Source organism: Rhinolophus sinicus, chromosome 13 (assembly GCF_057876585.1).
Source record: "Rhinolophus sinicus isolate RSI-liver-muscle chromosome 13, RSI-T2T, whole genome shotgun sequence".
NCBI classification, from domain to species: Eukaryota; Metazoa; Chordata; class Mammalia; order Chiroptera; family Rhinolophidae; genus Rhinolophus; species Rhinolophus sinicus.
Window position 1 is genome coordinate 3,655,749 of NC_142513.1, and position 20,173 is coordinate 3,675,921.

Below are 20,173 nucleotides of genomic sequence, written 5' to 3' on the forward strand. Positions count from 1 at the left end.
CTTGGAATTTGCATATTCATTGCCAGAGAGCTTCTCAGGGTGTCTGAGGCCAGAGCCTCTGGAGTTCATTATTAAGAGGGTGAAACATAGTCCCTGTTTACATAATTTGCTCAGGAAGTTCTTTTCTTTTTTTATCCTGCTTAATTTAAGTACAAAGACATACTTCATTCTCTCTCTACTCCCAATTCTAGTTTAGGAAAAGCTTAAATGAATAAGCGTGTACTTACTATGTTTTCAGGTAACTTCATGTAATTTCAACTCAATGGCAGGAATGTTTCTTCACTCAAGTATTCAGTTCTTCAGTGGGCATTCAGCGGGCGCCTACTATGTGCCAGGCACTCTTCTATACCCTGAGGACACAACAGTGAACGTAGTGGGCCTGGTGGGGCTTGCACTCTAGTGGGGTGAGGGGAGGGGGGAGCACTGACAATAAATAAGAAAACAAATAAATGAGGAAATGACCGATGACAATAGCTATGAAATGAAGAAAGGGAGTAGTGCGCTGGGGGGGAGGGGGGCTGCCAGATGAGGTGCCCTTGGAAGGTGCTCCTCTCCAAGGAGGTGACATGGAAGTGTGGCCCTAACACAGAAGTCACTTGGGCCCGTTGAAGAAACTGAAGGTGCATCAGAATGGCTGGCACAGGTCAGAATGGTGAGCAAGCCAATTTGTCCTATTTCCAAGATCAGCTTCACAGGTACCAGGAATTTTAGGACTTGAATGTATCTTTTGGGGGACACAATTCAGCCCACAACAGGGGGTAAAGAGACGACTCCCAGATATCTGGTATTAGGGGGATGATGGGACTGTGGTGGTTGAACCGCCGTGACGAGAGGTGCTGTCTGCTCCACAACCCAGCCAAGGGCCCCAGTGGGGGCTGTGCCCACCCACAGAGTTGCCTTTTTCTAACTTGCTTTCTAACTTTCTACCTGGCCTTACGGGCCAGCTGTAACCCATATGAAGGGACTGGGTTGGAGGTAGAGGAAATCAAGAGTTGTGCTTGGCTGGGTTGGGCTTAAGATACCTGAGAGCAGAGATGTTTGTAGTTATGTTGTTACTCACAGAGGCTACTGTCTGCAACTACAGCCACGGCCCCTCCGGCACAGACCTCAGAGGTGGCTGCACAGATGTGTGACCAGCAGCCACAAAATCCTAATGCAGATGGTGGACACTCCAGAAAGGTGGGCCACCCCCCACACCGTGTCCTAAGTAGTCGAGCAGGTAAAGGAAATGAGGAGCTTGAGGGCTCTAAAGCCCAGGTGGGGGACCAGCCACCCAGATGGACACGTGTTGGAGATGAGACTCCCAGGGAGGGGTTAGGGACATGAGAGTGGTGCCCATGGGCAAGAGCAGCAGCCGGTGGCTGTGGGTGGCATCCAGCAGGAGGTGACAGCAGCCTCCGGGGGCAGCCTCCAAAGGCAGGGTGTCATGCAGGGACTCTGGTCCCACTCCCCGCACACGAACGCAGGATATGCTGAGGCCAAAAAGGAACACCCACGGAGCCATAGGTAGGGGAGTCATACCGCTATATTCTCACTGGCGGCTGGGTTGGAGACACAGGAAGCAGGAGCCACACGATCCACAACCCGCCGTCCACTTCTCTGCCAACCAACCAACCCCCGCGTAGCTACAACAGTTATATTAGTGGCTAATGGTTAACCGGTAACAGCTGATGGCCAACTAGTCACAGCTGATGACCATCTACTACCCGAGCCAGCACCTTTCCACGTGAGGCCGAGAGCCTGGGAACTGCTCTCTGGGACTCTGTCCCCACACAGGGGCTTTGGCCCAAAGGAGGACGAGGCATGTTCTACAAACAGCTCTAGCTTAGGACCTGCCATCAGGAAGGCTGACATTCAGGTGGAGACCAGAGTGTGAGGGACAGGATGCATGGGTCCGGCTGGTCTCTGGGTCCGGCTGGAATGTGGGTGGCCAGCAAAGGTCGATTCCCCTAAAACTCCGTCTCCAGCCCTGTTGGCCCCGGAAGACCCTCTTCCTGGTCCAGTGAGTCCTTAGCAGCTTTCACCTAGACCAGTGGTATGTGGCCTTTTCCTTCAGCACGAGGGCCAATGCAGGAAATCCAAGGATATACACAGAATCCTCTTTTTATTTTTTTTTTATTTTTCCCCTGCGAGAAATGATATCCTTGTTAATCAGGAAATGTGACATCTGAAATTGCACTTAAGCCTCCTTTAATAGGTTCCCAATTACTGAAGGGGTTCATTTCGGAGCTGAAATTTCAGCATCACCACAACGGGCTTGTACCAGGCTCTGATTACAATGCCGCCCCTCTGAACACATTTCATTATTGAGCAAGACACTTCTGAAGCTAGTCGACGTTGTCTTTGCTTGGCTGACCTTGTACGCTATTGAATTGGAAAATGTGGTTTGTATTGTAAGGCCTCTTAATAATGTTTTTTTTTTTTTTTGAAACAAGGGACTTTTCCACTGCAAATGAGACAAAGAACACCATATTTAGCACAAAGAACGCCTCAGTCTATTTTGAAACATAATTTTCATTAGCCAGGTTTTTCACCGTAACAGGATTTTAAATTTTATTTTAAAAACAGCCTCCCTCCACCCACAACACATATTTATGTATATTCCTTCGTAGAAAGAGGTCTGGAAAGATACACAAACTAATAATAACGGTTGCTGCTGGGAAGGGGAGAGGGAGGTTGGGGAGGGCACTACAGGGGATTTGCTTCTCTGCACTGCGTCCTTTCATAATAGAATACATTATTAGAGGCTGCAGAGGACCCTGCGTCCCTCCAGCAGGGTCAGCTGGGGTGTTAGGTGTTGAATTGTGCCGTCCCCCCAAAAGTCTGTAGGTTGAAGTCGTAACCCCCAGCACCTCGAAAGGTTACCTTATTTGCAGCTCGCGTCCTTACTTAAGGGATCGAGTTAAAATGAGGTCATTTAGGTGGGTCCTCATCCAATAGGACTGGTGTCCTCATCCAAAGGGGAAACATGGACTCAGACCCCTCAGAGGGGAGCTGATGTGATGACAGGAAGGAGACGGCCATGTGCACAAGCCAAGGAGAGAAGCCTCCGAAGGAAGCAGCCCCGCCAGCCCCTGGATCTGGGGCTCCCAGCCGCCGTGTGAGACAATCCGTTTCTGTTGCTTAAGTCTCCCCAGCCTGTGGGGCCTTGTTATGGCCACCCCAGGAATCTCCCAGAGTAAGACACAAGTGGCTCAGTTTCCTCCTCTGTGATGTAGGCTGTCAAGGTGGACCCGAGTGTGGCACCGAGTGGTGGACATGCCCACCCATGTGTGCGGCCCGCTCGCTCCTCCCCTGCCCCCTGCAGCCTCCACTCAAGCCCAGCTTCCCCCTCCCCCCCCCAGCCCGGGATCAGCCGGTTGCACGGGTGGCAGGGGAGGGACAAAGCGATTTCAGAGGGATTATTAGCATGCCATCTCACTGCCACTGGCCCCTTCCAGACTGCCTGGCACATTTCCCACATCCAGCCCTCGAAAAGGCACTGCTGAGTCCTCCACTGCATGGCAGGCCTCCTGTACCCCCCTAAGAGCCTGCAACCCTTTCAAAGGGCTCCCTCTGTGCCCAGCTGGACAGCCCTGCTGACGCCCCCCCTCCTCCTATGGCCAGCCTGTCTCAGCGGAAATGTTTCTTTGTCCTGTTCCTGCCTGGCTCTGAGGGGGGCTGCTCTGTGGGTGGTAAACTCGGGCATGCCCTACCCCTGGGGCACACGCCTCTCTAGACACCACACAGTGACGATTTATCTGGGGTTCTGGGGTTCGGCTCCCGGGCAGGGCTGGGACCCCCTCTGGCGCCATGACGTGTCCTGTTTCACTCCACGTCTCCCCATGTCTGACCCAGGGCTTGGCACAGTGCAGCGCTCAATAAAGCGATGACTGCAAACACTACCATTTCTTTTCAGGATTCAGAAAACCAACCTGAACTCGTTAACCTTGGGGGAAGCGGGACTGAACAGAAACGCCCCTGGCATTTCTGCTCATACAGGCAGTCATCAAGAGCAGGCATGGCTGCCGTCCACAGTGTGCCAGGCCTCGTGCCACCCTCTGTCACTTGTCCTCACTGCCAGCACTGGGAACGTGATGTGGCCGTGTCAGCTCCAGGCTGAGGGTGAGGAAACAGAGGTTTGGGGCGGGGCGCCAGGGACCCCTGGTCACACAGGCAGTGAGTAACCTCATTGCTGGGGGTCCTGGCCCGGGGCAGGGAGGTGACACTCCTGCTCAGCTGATGGCCCTGTCAGCAGCTGAGGACGTAGGAGTGGGTTGGGACCTCTGGCTAGGAGCCCACACAGTCCTTGTTCCGTGTTGCGACAGAAATCACACACACACGCAGACTGGGCTTCTCCTACATGGCAGGCGCCACGCGAAGAAGCACTTCACTTGTGCTACCCCTTCCCCCATTGTACAGATGAGGAAACTGAGGCTCATGGAGTACAGCACCAGCATCTCACTCCACGTCGCACACCTGGAATCCAACCCAGGTTCGTCTGGTCCAGCCTGGGCTCCAGCCACAGGGCACCATGGTCGTGGCCCCTGCCTTCTAGGGGCCTCGGGTGCAAGGGAGAGTGAGACCAAGTGTGTGCAGGGGAGAAGCAAGCCCCCAGCAAGGAAGTCAACGCATGTTCATGGTTAGGTGACACAATGTCCCTCCCAGGCCCTGTGATGTCCTGATAAGATTTCAGTTCTTTCACAGATGTAGCTACAGGGGGGCAGGCTTTGTGGGTGCGTGGCCTAGGCAGTCACACGGGGCCACCCTCAGGAGAACCCTGCCCTGGGTTTAGTGCTCTGCTGCCACCATCTTGAAATTCTAAATACTCTCCAAACAAGGGCTCTGCTTTTTCAATGTGTACTGGGCACTGCAAATCATGTAGCTGGTCCTGGTGGCCAAGGATTCTTGTGTGATCCTGGCAGGTACACATCAGGCTTGGCAGAGACAAGCTGAGTGAGACAGAGCTGTCCCAGCCCTCCCCTCGCTCAGTCAGGGGAAGAAGCCTGTGATGAATGAGCTGACCTGTACTAACTGTCGTCAGTGCTGGGGGTGGGGGGCGGGGGAAGGAGCAGGACCAGAAGCCCCATTGCTCCCTATGGAGGCAGTGGAGGGGGACAGCAGGCTCTAGGGGGCACTGGAGGGCCCAGCTTGAGACAGGGTCATGGGGAAGTTCTCACTGAAGAGGTGACACTTGAGCAGAAGAATGAGAATGAGCCAGAAGGTCCTAGAACAGGGAACTGCAAGGGCAAAGGCCCTGGGGTGAGTACAACCTGGGTGTCAGTCATTTCAGCCATAACAAAATATCACAGACTGGGCGGCTTCAACAAGAAACAGTTGTGGAGCTGGGGAGGCCCGAGATCAAGATGCCACCAAATTCTAGGTCTGGTGAGGGCCTGCTTCTTGGTTTTCCCTCCTGCTGGGTCCTCACATTGCCGAGAGAGAGGGCTCAAGTCTCTTCCTCTTCTTATAAGGGCACTAATCCCATCAGGGGGCCCCACCCGCATGACCTCATCTAACCCTAATATGGCCTAAAGACACCCCCTCCAAATGCCATCACACTGGGGAGTAGGGCTTGGACCTGTGGATTTGGGGGATACACCCATCCATTCAGTCCACAGTACTGGGTACGATACAAGAAGTGACAGCACGTCAGCGTGTGTGGTATGCAGAGTGCTGAAGAAAATGGTGAGAGGACTCACAGGCCAAGACTGGATTTTGTCGGACTTTGAAGCAGGAAGGGTTCTAAACAGGAGTGACTTGGTCAAACGTACACTTTTGTTACATCGCATTTGATAACTACAAAACTATGTGTACTTTGAAACATAACGTAAAATGGACACCTGTGAACCCATCCCTCACACACAAGGACGAGAACACTGCCAGCATCTTCATCCACCCCCCATATTGCTGTGTTGATCCTTTCCTTGCTTTGTTCCAGAGTGTGTGTGCCCGGGGTGTATGTTTTAGCTGTGCTTGTTCTTGAACTAGATACAAGGTGTTGCATACTCTTAGCTTTTCTCCTGCACTGACTCTGGTCGCTCCGTGCTGTGTCTCTAAGGTGTGTGCAGGTTGTTGGCTGTGGCTGCAGTTCGTCAATTTTCACTGCTGTGTAATATTCTAACACATGAAGCTGCGGCAGGTTCTTTTTCTGTTCTTCAGTCTGTGATCATTCCATCTGTTTCCAGCTCTGCTATTACAAGCAAGGCTGTTACCAACATCCTTGTAACTGTCACCGGGTACTCGTGTGCAAGAGGTAGAAAATCTGAGCCGTGATCTATTCATGGGTCAGGAGATCATGTTTGCAGAGCCCAAACAGTGAACAAGAAGAGACTGCCGCAGGGTGTGTATCTCCTAGTGAGAGCCAGGATTACTTCCGGAAGCTTCTGTTTCCATTATATGCATGTGTATGCAGGGGTGTGTGCATTCACGTGCAGGTTTGCATATCAGATGTTGATGTCAAGGTGCATTTCTGTGAGTCACAGAAAATGTTCGTCAGCCACTGGTCTCATGTTGTAAACTTTCATAAAGTTAATTTACAAGAACTGTTCTACGAAGTGGTTATCCCAGTTTATGCTCCCACCAACAGGGTTCCCACTAACCTTCCCCTATATTTGCTATTTTGGGAATTCATAGTTTTTGATAATCAAATGAGTATAAAAATGTTACCTCATTGGGCTTTAATTTGCATGGCCGTGACTACTCATGGGTTTGAGTATCTCTACATAGCATCATTTACCGTTCTGTCACTCTTCTGGGAAATTCTGGCTTGCGTCCTGTGCTCATTTCTCTACTGCTTTGTTGGTCTTTTCCTTAAGATTTGTAGGACTTTACACACTCTGTGTATTAATCCCTTACTGGTTACACGGGCGGTGGGTATCTTCTGGTCTGTGGCTGTCCTTTTCATTCTCTTTATGGCGTCTTTTGAGTCACGGAAGTTCCTCGTTTTCCTGTATCCATATTTATCAGCCTGTCCTCCCATGCTAACACTTTTTGCATTTTGTTTCCCTTTTTTTCTCTCGCTCTCTTGAGATCATAAAGATAGTCTACATTTTCTTCTAAACGCTTTAGCATTTTGCCGTTTACGTTGAAGTCTTTTATCAATTGAAAATTGATTTGGGGGTGCGGTGTGAGGAAGGGGTCCGGTTTCTTTTCCTGTTCTAGGTGGACAGCCAACGGTCCTGGCTGTTTATTGAACAGCCATCTCTTCCCAACCAATCATCAGGCCTGACGCAATCAAGCTTATGCACTCGATGAGTCAGTACCTGAGCTGCTATCCATTCCTTTGGTCAATTAGTTATCTCTTCACAGAATGAATACGCAGTCTTACAACTACTCTCGTTCTCAATGAATCTTGATCTCTGATACAGCCCACCCTCCACACCTTATTTTTCCTTCAATTCTGACACCTTTGCTCTTACATATAAATTTTATAACCATCTTGTCAAGATCCTAAGAAAAGTCAAATGAAATAACCTGCTGGGATTTTGACTGGAATACATTGCCTGTGGATGTTTTTAGAGAACTGCCATCTCTTGATACTTCCTGTCCATGGATATATCACTTCATTTATTTATACCTTCTTTAATGTCATTCAATACATTTTGATAATTTTCTCCAACTATGTCTTGCTTACTTTTATTAGGTTTATTCCTACGTACCTTATACTTTTTACTACTATTGTAAATGGTATCTCCCCCTCCATCTGTTGCTGTTACAGAATGTAATTGATTTTTGTACATTGGTTTCTTTTATCCAGCCATCTTGCTAAACACTCATTGTTTCTAATAAATTTTCTGTAGATTTGGAGTTTGGCACATCGATAATCATATCATCTACAAATAGTTACAACTTTATGTCTTTTCTAATTCTTATTCCTTTTATTTCTTTTTCGTATCTTACTGTTCGGACCTTCAGTAAATGTTGGAAATAATCGGCCTTCATTTTGCGATGGTGGATGCCACCTTATTCTTCATCTCAAAGGTTCAGTTTTTCACCAGGAAGCATCATTATTGAATGTAGGGGTTTTGGTAACGCCCTTATTTAGCATAACGATATTTCAAACTATTTGTCTTTTGACACAATTTATTTAAAATGGTGAATGGGTATGGAATTTTATCAACTGCTTTTCCTGCATCTATGAGTTGATTGTATGTTTTTCTGTTTTAATCTGTGAATGGATGACGTTTATAGATTTTTCTAATATTAAACACTCTTGCATTATTGGGATAGACCCAAAATGGACACACTGCATGATCTTTTTTATAAACTACTGTACTCTACTCGCTAATATTTTATTTAGGGCCTTTGCAACCATGTACATATGTGAGACTGTCCTGTAACTTTTCCTTTCTCCTGCCGTCTTTAATTTTCCTCCCTTACACTGTCCTCGAAAAGCTTTTGGGATGAGGATAAAGGGGATCAACTATATGGTGATGGAAGGAGAACTGACTCCGGGTGGTGAACACACAATGGGATTTATAGATGATGTAATACAGAATTGTACACCTGAAATCTGTGTAATTTTACTAACAATTGTCACCCCAATAAACTTTAAGAAAAAAAAAAAGAAAAGCTTTTGGGTCTATCTCTCATGAAGTTTCTCTCAAAAGCTGGAGGGGGGCAGGGTCCCTAACAATGTGCTCATATGGACATCAATTTTTGTAGACATCAAAAATATTCGTAATGGTAACATATTCTACCATTAGTCAGTCAGGGGCCAGTCTCCTCCACACTTTCTCTGGCTCTTTCCACTCTGACTTCCGTCCATCACATTGCTTCTTGCTGTCAAGTGTTGAAGTGACCACAGGCATTTGAGGTATCCAGCTTAAGTAGGAAGATCTGTTTGTGTGTTTTGCAGCCACTTCCATGTGTACTTATGTTATTGCTCCCTGAGCTGTTGTGGGACTGGCTCCCAGGAACGCTCTTGCCTCTCACGGAACTACCTACCTCCCCACTGTCATGACATGAAAGTGCATTTGAATTTGTCCTCTGGCACCAGTCACCAAAACCATGTGGGTAGAGGAGAGACAGGGCATCAAATGTACAGAGGCAGAGCTAGTCCCTGGGACGCTACCTGACGTCTCACCACTCATATGTGAGAGACAGTTGACAGAGGTTTTCCAAAATGTGACAACAACCTCCAGAATGGATGACAGTATAACAATAAGTTGTGGAGCTGGAAAAAAAACCTCCTCTAATTGTCAGTAACCAAAATGATCTTCAGTCAACAAAGGCAAGAGAAAGAATAAATGGGCTTTCTACTTCTGCCTTAGAAAAGGAAAATACAAAGTGTGTCCTGTGAAGAGGCAAAGAAACTACACAACACAAAACATGCAAGAGGAATCTGTTGTAGAAGATTCAAGCACGTCGATTAATAAATGCATTTTCACTTTTTGCTTAGCGCTAAGTTCTATAGTTTTTAAACTTTTATTTTGATTTCTTCATTGATGCCTGAGTATTTTAGAAGTTTTTTCAATTTCCAAATGCATAGAATTTTTTTTTGTTTGTTTTTATTTATGACTTGTAATTCAGTTGCATTGTGGTAAAAAATGTGGCCTGGATGATACCAATTCTTTGAATTTGTTGATACTTATATGTTGGCCTAGTATAGGGTTGGCTTTTGTATATGCTGTGTGTGTGCTTGGAAAGAATGTGAATTCTCTAATTACTGGGCACAGTATTTTATATATATATATATATATATATATATATATATTACATACATATATATAATACATACATATATATACACACACACATATATACACATATATATACACACACACATAATATATGCAATATATATGTAATATATAATATATGCAATATATAATACATGTAATGTGTATATTTGTCTTTGTAGATATATTTACATAACACACATACTTCTGAGGCCAGACAATTAAATTCCCGAACTCATCCTAGAAAAAGTGCTACACACCTCATTGCTGAATATCAGTACGGTCACCTTCGAAGTCCTCCCCTTGGGAAGCTATGCACCGGCGCCAGCGCCTAGTCCACCCTTCAAAGCCATTTTGGAACTCTTTTCTGGAATGGCCATCAGAGCTGTGGTCTTACTACCCCTGATGTCCTGAATGTCATCCGAATGTCTTCCTTTCAATATTTCCTTTATCTTTGGGTAAAGAAAGAAGTCATTGGGGGCCAGATCAGCTGAGTAGGGAGGGTGTTCCAATCCAGTTATTTGTTTACTGGCTAAACACTCCGTCACAGACAGTGCTGTGTCAGCTGGTGCATTGTCGTGATGCCAGAGCCATGAATTGTTGGCGATAAGTTCAGGTTGTCTAACTTTTTCACGCAGCCTTTTCAGCACTTCCAAATAGTAAATTTGGTTAACTGTTTATCCAGTTGGCACAAATTCATAATGGATAATCCCTCTGATATCAAAAAAAGGTTAGCAACACCGTTGCAACAAGTTCGCGCACTTAATTGTCCGACCGCGTATGCACATGTGCACACACATATATGAAATGAATTACATTGGCTTACCGTGTTTTAAAATCTTCTGCATCATTGCTGATATTTTGTCTGCTTGACCTATATAAGTAATTGAAAGAGTTGTGCTAAAATCTCTCATTATGATAATGGATTTGTCAAATATCTCCCTATATCTATAACAATTTTTGCTTTGTATATTTTGATGCTATTTTATGGTCACTTATTCCTGACAGATTGGATCTTTTATAGAGTGACCTCTATCCTTAATAATGCTTTAAACAGTATATCCTGTTTTATCTGATATTAGTTTCCTTTTCTTTATTATTTGTTAAATGTTTTTCAATCCCTTTACTTTCAAACTTTCTGTGTCCTTATGCTTCAAATATGTAAATAACATATAGCAGCAGTTTAAAAAATTCAATTTGACAATGTGTGTTATAACTGGCAAGTAAATCACATTTGTTTTAATCATCCTTCATTTTCTACAATTGTGCTTTTTATGCTTTTTCCTCCTTTTCTTTTTTTATATGTATCTATCTATCTATCTATCTATCTATCTATCTATCTATCTATATATATATATTTAAGGGATTAGTTGGGTTGTGTTTATTCCTATTACTTCTATCCCCTCTCTTCTGGTTTAGAAGTTATACAATACCTCTATTATTTTAGTAGCTAGCTCTGAAATTATCACATCTTCATATCTCAACGCTTTTCCTGATAATGAAGAGTTTAGAATACTAATCTAATTATTCCTCTGCCAAATTACATGCTACTGTTTTCCAGTACTTTAATTATTTCTTTTTTTTTACCCCACAAAGTTAGAGATTATCATTTTATTCTTTGATTTACACCATTTTCAAAATCTTTGCTCATTATAGCTTCCTAAAAATCAGACCTTCCTTCTTCAAAAAGTCCTTTGTGTAGAAAGTCACTTAATCTAGTGTTAAACACTCTCAGTGTTGTCTATCTGAAAATGTCTTTGTTTTATCTTTGTTCTTGAAGGTTATTTGACTCGGCACAAAAATCTAGGTGACAGTTCTTTTCTCTTATTTTTATCTTTGGTGTTATGCAAGTTCAAGTGTTGATTTATTTTTATCAACCCTGCTTGGTACTCACTGCCCTTCCTGGTACCAGTGATTTGGTCTTTTATCACTTCTAGAAAATTATCAGACATTTTTTCTTCACCTATTGCTTCTCCTCAACTCTTTCTTTTCTCTCCTTCTGGGAGACTTTATCATTATGGTTCCTATGTCTCTTAACCCCCTGTTCTTAGTTTTCAGCCCCCTCTCTTTCTGTCCTGAATTCTGGGTGATTTCTTTACACCTATTTTCCAGTTCACCAATCCCCTTTTCAACTGTATCTAATCTGCCCTGTGATCCAGCCAGTAAGTTTTTATATCAACAATTATATATATTTTTAAGTTCTATCTGATTCTTTTTCAAATATGCTTAGTCATTTTTATAGGCTCATGTTTGTTGGTCATGTTTTTAAATTCCATATTTTATTTCATTAAACATTTCATACATACTTTTATTTATTCTGTGATAGTAATTCCAATATCTGATGCTCTTGGAATATAAATTTTTTCTTTCTGCTAACTCTTACTCTATAGTGGGTTGTTTACTTGTGTATTTGGTGATCTTTAATTGGGAACTCAGGTTTGGAAAATCTTGGAACCATAAAATGATCGTGCTTTTGTAAAGAGAGCATTCATATTTGCTTCTACCAGGATTCAAGGTTGGCCAGCAACCTGGGACCATCCTATCCCTTGGTTCTCCACCAGCTTCTTACCACAGGCAATGCTGACATTGACATTTGCCCTCAGGAGGGTGTCTACAGGTCCCACTTCCTCTCACTTTTTGGGCCAGGGAACTCAGAAGCTTCCCTACTTTCTGAAAAAGTATACTTTACATCAAATCTAATTGTGTGCAGTGAGGGTGTCCCTCAGAATATTCAGAGAACCATACTGCAGAACCAGGATGTTGATTTACATTTTTCAAAGGTCACACTTGCTGTTCCATAGAGAATTAATATAGGAGCAGAGTGGATGCTTGGGAGGCAGTGAGGGGCCACTGTCATTCTTTCAGGTGAGAAATGACCCACAGTGGTGGCAGTGAAAATAATCAGAAGAGTATGAATCCAAATCAGTGGAGAATCTGCTTATTAACTGTGCCCCTTGTTTATTTATAGGCACAGAAATATGTGACTAGCCACTAACTTTCATTAACTTGTTATTTCTCTTCCATTGTTCATATGTGAGATTTGCAAAAAGTGAAAAATTTGATAATATCCAGTGTGGCCAAAGGTGTAAGGACACTGGTACTCTCATACACCACTGATGGAGGGTAAATTGAAACAGCAGTTTGGAGGACAATGTGGTCAAATCTGTCAACATGTCAAATGTACATATAATGTCTTTGTTAGGAATTTCTTCAAAGGACACACACAAAATTTACACCAAGATACATTAAAAGGATGCCCAACATATTGTTGTTTGAAATAACAGGGGGAAAAAATGTCCATCTACAGAGGATTTTAACTAAATCAAGATTCATCTATAGATGAAACCAGAAGCTTCATCTATATTCATCTATATGGAATACTATTTTGTCTTTTCCACGGAGAGATAAGTCTAAGATGGAAAGCTATCTCTGATAATTTACGTGTAAAAAGCAAAATGCAGAACGATGTGTAGAGAAAGATTGCATTCATAAAAAAATTTTAATAGCCAAATAAAAACCATATGCATTTATATGCAGAGATCTGCATGAAACTATTTTCTGGGAGGGTGCACAAGAAACTGGTAAAATGATTCACTTTGGGGGGAGCAACCAGGGTTTCAGGGTAGGAAGCAACTTTCGCTTTTCATTTTATACCTTTTTAATACATCTTGAAAATTCTACTGCAAGCCACGTATTGCTTTTGTTTGAAGAGTGTAGCCTGTTTTTATTGGTCTCTTCTTGATTCGGGCACCTGCCCCCCTGGTTACTGCATCTCCTGCATGTGCCACTTGATTATTTCCTCTGTCCCTCCCCTGGAAACTGGGAATATACATTAGTCCCTCCAGTTCCCGAAAGCCAACCTTCCTCAAAGATTTCCAAAAGCTATTGTTACGTTAAAAACATAGATTTCAAATAATATATGTAGGATGACCCCAGGTTTGTAAAAAAAAAAAAAAGGGGGTGGTGGTGGTGGTGGTAAATGCATGTATGTGTATATAAAAAGAAAAAAAAGTCCAGAAGAATTTATACATTAATTCAAAAAAAATGTAGTGTGTGCCCGCCCTGGGCCAGGCGGTGTTGTGGATGGACATTCAAAGGGGATGGATGCTCATTCCCCTCGGCATCCCAGACTCTAGGATCTAAAGTGTAACGTGTACCTGCATGTTGGTGGCAATTCACTCTGGGGGACGCAATTGTGGGTACGCTTTTATATCTACCTTCATGCTTTTCTGTATCTACTGATTCATTTTCTTTCCCCCCTGTCTATGGCATAAAAGAACTTACACAAAAAAATAATAATTAAGCCATAAAACACAATCTCTCTATTCCTTTGGTTTTGTCTCCCTTCTCCAAACCCCTATATTTACCCGTGCAATATTGTGACACACTGATGCTAAAACGTTTTTCACTGTGTATCGGGACATCAAACTTAAGTGGGCATCTATATTTTATCTGCAAACTTACTTCTAAGCGACCTGCTCTCAGCACTCTGCTCCCCTCTGAGTGCCCCCCCACCCGCACCCCGGCCTCTGCGCTGGCCTTTCCCCGAGGCTGGTTTCCGGAGGGTTCTCCCTAGCTGACTTCCACCCTCTGTCCTCGCCCCAGCTGTGCATCCTAAACAGATGTGTGGTCCCAGCCAGGTCCTCACGCTGGCTCCTCCTGGTTGCCCCCTTAGCTCCTCAAACAGCGCACCCCAAAAATGGAACTCTTCCCAGTTCTTCATCTCAGGAGCCGTCCCACCATCCCCTCCGTGTCCGGGCTGAGAACACGCACATCCACACCACCCTCCTCTCTGCCTTCACCCCCATCTCAGCAGTGACAGGCTGGCTTTCCCATCTCCTGCCACGGCCCCTCAACAACCCACTGCCCCGGGCTCACCTCAGCATGGGCTTTGAGGTGGTCTCCCACAGGTGGCCCCGAGCCCCCTTTTCCCCCAGCCACCTCCCCCCCCCACTAGATCATCCTAAGCACAAGCCAACAGAGCCTTAGAGCCTTGGGGTCCCCAACTACCTGTCACCACATGCCACCACGACCATTTGGCTACATCTGATTGCCACTGTCCTTGGGTCAATGTTTCTCTCCAAATCCACTAACTCATTTTCACTTATGTAAAACTAAGCGATCCCTGTATGCACTCGCCTCGTGCTAGCTAACAGAATCCCAGGCTTGACGCATCCGTTATTGAATGGAGTCAGAATAGATACGTAACTAACCAAATGTAAACTCAACTGTCTTCATGTGGCCCTGGGATCACGGCAGTGCCACCCATTGCAGTGCCCTTTGGAAAGCACTGCCTCCCAACATGCCCACCTGCTCTCACCCCGTCCCCGCATGGCTCCCTGTGCTTGAAGAACACTCCAGACCTGTGTGGCCCCCGCTGTTCCCTGCCTCTCCAGCTCTTCCATGACAACCCCTCAGCCAGGGCCTAATTATGCCTCCCTTAGCCGAGTCTGCTGCTTCACACCTCCCTCTACCTTCGCTGCTGAGCACCCATCACACTCTCACCTGTCAAGCAGCTCCTCGTCCTGCAAGACACTCAAGAAACACACAGGCGGCGAGGCCCCACCTTGCCTGTCCCTCCAGCAAACTGGACCGGCACCAGGCAGAACTTCTGCAAGGTTCTATTGCCCTGGCTTGGAACGTCAGCCCCCGAACCCTGGTAGAGGAGACGCCACCACCCCGAGGCCAGGCACACAGTAGGTGCTCTGTGAATGTGCAGCAAAGCCCAGGGTTGTGTGCGCAGGTGGAAGGAGTCAAGTTTACAGGTCACAGATCGGGTTTGGGGTTGGGGCCTTTCCACCTACTGCTGTGTGTGACTGGAGCTGGACACGCTCAGATTCCCCTTCGCTGAGGCTGTTTCCTTGTCTGTAACACGGGGACGATACCAACACCTTCTCCACAGGCTTGTTAGGAGGATCCAGCAGGCAAGGCAACGGGGGCTTTGCAGTCTCTACAGCTTTCGCACTTGGCGGCTTATTATTGGGATGCTAACCAGTGCTTGTCCAGTCTGCCTTGCGGCTGCCCCCCAGACCGTGTCCTTGGGACCAGACTGCAGGGCCCAGGGTGGTCAGAGACGCCTAGAATCACAGGCCTGTTGGTTTCACATTTAGGAAGCCAACGCATTTTCCTGTACCTTGCCTGCAACACTTAAGCCAATATTTGCGTCTTTGGGATTCTATTTGTATGGTAATTCAAAAATAGGGTTCGGACTTACGGCGGCCTCTCTCCTGAAACTCTGAAAGCACATTAATTTTCTAGACGGCAGAATAATGCCATAATTAAATATTACCATTTCTCTTAAAATAAAATCTGGTAACTCCTAACAAAATGGGTTTTTTTCGAAACATGATGTAGGTTTCCCCCGCAAAATTGCACTCTAGGGAAATTCCTTATTTTGAATGTATGAGAGAGACCACGAACTTAATCTCAACACAATGTAAGAAAAATTGATTTGTTAAATGACAATAATTTTCTTGCATTTAAAATCTCCATGTTTCCTGTAGTGGCTGACCCAAAGGCCCCCCTATATGCGTCTTTGGGGACAGGTCCGAGGAGCCAAGACGTTTTGTCTCGTTGTTTCTGAAGCTTCCCAGATGCCCTTTCTTGTGGTTCCAATTGGAGTTTTTGTTGTGTGTTGCAAACTTCTTTAAAAGAAGCCAGGGCTAGGTGACCCCATTACCCTCGCCCGTCAGTCCCCAAACACATTCTCTGTGCGAGTGGAAAGGAAACTCTCCCACGTGGAGGAGATCGTGGGCTCCAGAACCGGTCTTCCATGCGCTCTCTATTCACCAAAGTCAGGGTGGACCGAGGGAGCCTGGAGGCCCTGGGCTGGAGGCTGGGGCTGAAGGAGGCGGTGCCGGGTTTCACCCGGGTGCCCAACCGCCCCAACCAAAGCTCAAGAGGGCCCCCTTGTGGAAACTCCCAAGAACAGCCCCGTAAGTGGTCACGTCCCCCAACGCTGTTCTCCGTGAGGCCCCACATCTCTGGGCAATTCTCGGATCCAAAGACACTCAACGGCGACCACCAGCATCCATCCTTCTCTCCTCGGAACCTAAATATTTCTTTGAGACGAGAAGGTTCTTGGCCCTTCCGGGCAAGACCTGGTGAAGAGCCAGCTCCCAAGGGCCCGTGAGGAGTTAAGCTCCTGGGGATCCCTTCTCCTGAAACCTTTTCCGGGAGTCATCTCCGCGATTACACAAACGTCTTCTTTCTTATTGAGTGTGTCAAAACCGTATGATTATCTTGCCAAATTCCTGTTCTATAGAACAATGAAAGCTTCAGTCTGCTGCCAAGAGAGCGGATAGGATTCAATCCAATGGGAGACTTCAAGACACATGTCCTGCTCAGCAAACACTGCCTTGTAACTGCACCTCCGGGAGACCCAGGCGTGTTAAGAAGCCGCGGGGGCGCCCACGCTCTGTGCATCCAGGCCCTGACTCCCCGCGCCCCGCTGCGCAAAGCACAGGACAGGTATCAGGGGAGAGCACTGACCAAATTTGGTAGGAATTTGGACTATCGAAGAGCCAATGTGCAGAGGTGGGAACACAGGCACTGAAGTCGAGCGAATGAGGCCTTGTCGCCAAGCCTTCAGAACATCTGGGTGAAAAGGGAAAATCTCCCATCGATCACCCTGATGCCTTGGCTATGGGAACACAGCTGGGCTTTGGCTGCAATGTCCCAGCTCTCATCTGGGTGGAAGCCCCAGCCAGAGCGAGGCATTATTAGCATCACCATGGGGCCAAGGGAGAGTTGTGATTGAACAGTTCTTGTGCTGGAACATTCCTAAACAAACAAACAAAAAGAACTGGCTGATGAGCCAGGCCTGGTGGGCCAGACTGTGTCCCCAAGCCCCCCATTCCGTGAGCAGGATGCTTTCTCTTCCTTCAGCAGGAAATGCTCAGCACGGCTCCCCATGGGGAGACGTTGGCATGTTTCCCATTTTGGAAATGCAAATGTAAAACAATCGCCTTCTTCAAGTGGCAACAAGCAACCCCTTAGTCCAGCCCGGCCTGGGACTTGTCCTGGAGAACTGGGGGAGCAGTGACACACTGAACCATGTCGCTCCCCTCGCCTTCCGCGCTGCCGACGTCTGTATCTGATGTGCTCCTTCTTCTCACGGCTCAGAATCACGGCCTTTCCAGGCAGCCATTCCCTCTAGAGCTCAGCTTTCAACTCTACGAGTTCACCAGGCAACAGAGGGCACGTTTCAAAGTCCTGAGATACTTTGGGGACCGGGATTGGAGTGTCCTTTATCTGGAGCACACCATTTCCGAATTTCCCAAGAATGCAAGACCCATTCCCCCACCCCAACCCCACCCCGGGCCTTGAATGCGAAGAAGACCCTGGGATCAGCTGGACGATGCGATGCCGTGGGGGCCAAATGAAGGGCACGTGGAATGTGAAGAGTCGCCATCCACACCGGAGGGGAAGGTCAGGCTCCCTGACATTCAAAGTCGGTCCTCGTCGTTCCGTGATTTGCGTAACGTCAGAGCACACCACTCTGTAACCTTCTCAGGGGAGTGGAGATGGGAACCCTCAGTGCCTCGTGTGCAGTGACTTACTGAGAAGCCCTCCTTCAGTGGGAGCCGCGTGGTGATGGCTGCCATTGCTACAGCCAGTTTCTGAAGCTTGTCGGCGAAGGAGCCAGTGTGTCCACACAGCTCAGTTTGTAAAAGGCGGCCGCCTCTAATCACCAGAGGTTATTTTGGGGGTGGGGATTTTATTTAAAATGTGTGTAGGGATCCAAGTCCAAACATTCTAGGTGAATTACCTCAACGTAGGATTTTGAAATAAACCAGAGGGTTTCAGACTTTTTTGTTTTTTAAGCAAGAGAACACTTTTTCCAAAGCTGATCTTAATTAGATTCCCAGTAAAGAAACCAGAGTAAAGGGTGGGGGCTGCCTAGGCTGAAGCTGGGAGTCGGAGACTAGAACGCTGCTCCCTGGGTCGCCCCTTCTCTCCCAGAAAAAAACCTGCCGGTGGTCTTCAGAAACCAGCTTGAAAAGCTCTGATACTGTAAAATGTGACACACACACTCCATCCTTGAGCCACAGCTGTGCTGCCCAGGATGGCGGCCACCAGCCCCATGTGGTCCCTGGGCCCCTGACATGTGGCCGGCCTAAATTGACTTGGGCTGTAGGTATAAATACACACCGGTTTCAAAGACTTGTATGGAAAAAAATATATAAAGTATCTCATTCATGGTTTTCTTATTTATTACATGTTGAAATATAATATTGGGGTCTGGATAAAATATCATTAAAATTCATTTCACCTGTTACTTTTTAGCTTTTCGAATGTGGCTACTAGAAAGTGCAAACTCACATACATGGCTTATGTTTGTGACACATGTTGCCTCTACTGAACAGTGCCGTGGAGCTGTGTGGAGCCTTCCCGGGGGCATAAGACCACACCAGCATTCTGGTTTGGCTAGGGCAGGTTCCCAGGGAGCAGAGGCTTTAAATCAAAGCACCGGCATCAGTCTCTTATTCTGGACCTAAACTCTTTCATGCTCGAAACTCTCAGCAGGATTTGAGGCTCACACTTCAATCTCCCTTCAGCAACGTCTCTTTCCTCTCTACCTGCTTGGATCAGCTTGGGCCTCAGCCTGCTAGGAACTCCCTTACTGACCACCCTTTCACCGTCAGCCAGATTCTTGGTGATCCCAACAGCTGCAAACCTTCTCTTTCTCCCCTTCCATTTCAAACCACACACACAGTGGAAACCACCAGCTGATTTTTAGGAGGGGAAATCCCAAGACGTGGGAGGAATGTCCACAAGGAATTCCCGTGCTTGGTCTTGTAAAGCACAAGTCATTCATTCACTCATTCATTCAACTGCAAGAGGGAATTATAACAAGCATTTAGGAGCACTCACTACGTGAAGGCCTTGTTCTAAGTTGTCCGTGTCTTAGCACAACACATTTATTGAGCTTCCATCAGGCACTGTGCTAGCTGCTGTGGAACTGGCGGTGAACAAGACAGAGCAGAGCCTGTCCTCGTGGCGCTCTCAGACTAACGGGGAGAGTGGGGGACAGGAAGGGAGGAAGGAGAGAGGGCGGGAGGGGAGAGGAGGGAGGAAAGGAAGGGAAGAAGGAGAAGGAGAAGGGAGGGAAGGAAGGAAGGAAGGAAGGAAGGAAGGAAGGAAGGAAGGAAGGAAGGAAGGAGGGAAGGGAGAGAGAAAGAAAGAAAGAAAGAAGGAAAAAGAAAGGAAGGAAGGAAGGAAGGAAGGAAGGAAGGAAGGAAGGAAGGAAGGAAGGAAGGAAGGGAAAAAAAGAAAGAAAGGAGAGGAGAAAGTTGAAGATCCCAGAGTGACACCTCAGCAGCAATGAGCACACCTGGCATTCAGATCTTGGCTTCTAACCACCATTCCCCAATGAAAGGAACCAGGACTCCGAGGAGAAATGGCTGATTCCAGGGCTGGGGCAGAGAAAGTACAAAATGAGCCTGGAAGATCTTCTGGCACCAGAACATGAGAAAGTGCTCAAAAAAAAACAACAAAAGAAAAGAAAC

The 20,173-nt window shown here is 46.5% G+C and overlaps 1 protein-coding gene and 1 long non-coding RNA gene across 2 annotated transcripts in view; one reads left to right on the plus strand and one right to left on the minus strand.

The window, feature by feature from the left end:
• The window catches only part of LOC141568216 (uncharacterized), a 61,463-nt gene extending 61,108 nt beyond the window's left edge, over positions 1-355 (minus strand). Inside the window, exon 1 of the long non-coding RNA XR_012491264.2 lies at positions 228-355. This is a non-coding gene — a long non-coding RNA (uncharacterized LOC141568216). The remainder of the gene's footprint in view (positions 1-227) is intronic.
• APCDD1L (APC down-regulated 1 like) overlaps positions 1-20,173 on the plus strand; it is a 46,219-nt gene that overhangs the window by 10,045 nt on the left and 16,001 nt on the right. The window lies entirely within an intron of this gene.